The sequence below is a fragment of the Rhinopithecus bieti genome, unplaced genomic scaffold, assembly GCF_001698545.2.
Source record: "Rhinopithecus bieti isolate Rb0 unplaced genomic scaffold, ASM169854v2 scaffold_15146, whole genome shotgun sequence".
Taxonomy (NCBI): domain Eukaryota; kingdom Metazoa; phylum Chordata; class Mammalia; order Primates; family Cercopithecidae; genus Rhinopithecus; species Rhinopithecus bieti.
Genome location: NW_016808195.1, coordinates 1348080 through 1349635, shown reverse-complemented (window position 1 = coordinate 1349635; position 1556 = coordinate 1348080). Strand labels below are relative to the sequence as shown.

Here is a 1556-nt window from a genome sequence, read left to right as displayed (position 1 = left end):
AATAATAATAATAATAATAATAATAATAATAATAATAAGAAGAAGAAGAAGAAGAAGAAGAAGAAGAAGAAGAAGAAGAAGAGCTATTTATGACAAACCCATAGGCAATATCATACTGAAATGGGCAAAAGCTGGAAACATTCCCATTGAAAACCAACACGAAACAAGGATGTCGCCCTCTCTCACCACTCCTATTCAATGTAGTATTGGAAGTTCTGGCCAGGGCAATCAGGCAGGAGAAAGAAATAAAGCATATTAAAATAGGAAAAGAAGAAGTCAAATTGTCTCTGTTTGCAGATAACGTGACTGTATATTTAGAAAACCCCATCGTCTCAGTCCCAAATCTTAAGCTGATAAGCAACTTCAGCAAAGTCTTGGGATAAAAAAATCAGTGTGCAAAAATCACAAGCATTCCTATACACCAGTAATAGACAAACAGCCAAATCATGTGTGAACTCTCCCATTCACAATAGCTACAAAGACAATAAAATACCTAGCAATACAGCTAACAAGAGAAGTGAAGGACATCTTCAAGGAGAACTACAAACCACTGGTCAAGGAAATAAGAGGACACAAACAAATGGAAAAACATTCCATGCTCATGGATAGGAAGAATCAATACCGTGAAAATGGCCATACTGCCCAAATTAATTTATGGATTCAATGCTATCCCCATCAAGCTACCACTGACTTTCTCCACAGAAGTGGAAAAATCTACTTTAAATTTCATATGGAACCAAAAAAACAACCCATATAGCCAAGACAATGCTAAACAAAAAACACAAAGCTGGAGGCATCACACTACCTGACTTCAAACTATGCTACAAGGCTACAGTAACCAAAACAGCATGGTACTGGTACCAAAACAGATATATAAACCAATGGAAAAGAATGGAGGCTTCAGAAATGACACCACACATCTACAACCATCTGATCTTTGACAAACCTGACAAAAACAAGCAATGGGGAAAGGATTCTCTATTTAATAAATGGTGTTGGGAAAACTGGCTAGCCATATGCAGAAAACAAACTGGATCCCTTCCTTACACCTTATACAAAAATTCACTCAAGATGGATTAATGACTTAAACGTAAGACCTAAAACCATAAAAACCCTAGAAGAAAACGTAGGCAATACCATTCAGGACATAGGCATGGGCAAAGATGACTAAAACACCAGAAGCAATGGCAACAAGAGCCAAAATTGACAAATGGGATCTAATTAAACTAAAGAGCTCTTCTGCACAGCAAAAGAAACTATTATCCGAATGAATAGGCAACCTACAGAATGGGAGAAAATTTTTGCAATCTATCCATCTGACAAAGGGCTAATATCCACAATCTACAAGAAACTTAAATTTACAAGAAAAAACAATCCCATCAAAAAGTGGGCAAAGGATATGAACAGACACTTTTCAAAAGAAGACATTTATGTGGCCAACAAACATATGAAAAAAGTTTATCACTGGTCATTAGAGAAATGCAAATCAAAAACATAATGAGATACCATCTCACGCCAGTTAGAATGATGATTATTAAAAAGTCAGGAAATAACAT

General features: G+C 35.9%; 1 protein-coding gene across 2 annotated transcripts in view; it reads left to right on the top strand.

Annotated features, from left to right (window-relative positions):
• The window catches only part of ATP10B (ATPase phospholipid transporting 10B (putative)), a 282819-nt gene that overhangs the window by 265116 nt on the left and 16147 nt on the right, over positions 1-1556 (top strand). The window lies entirely within an intron of this gene.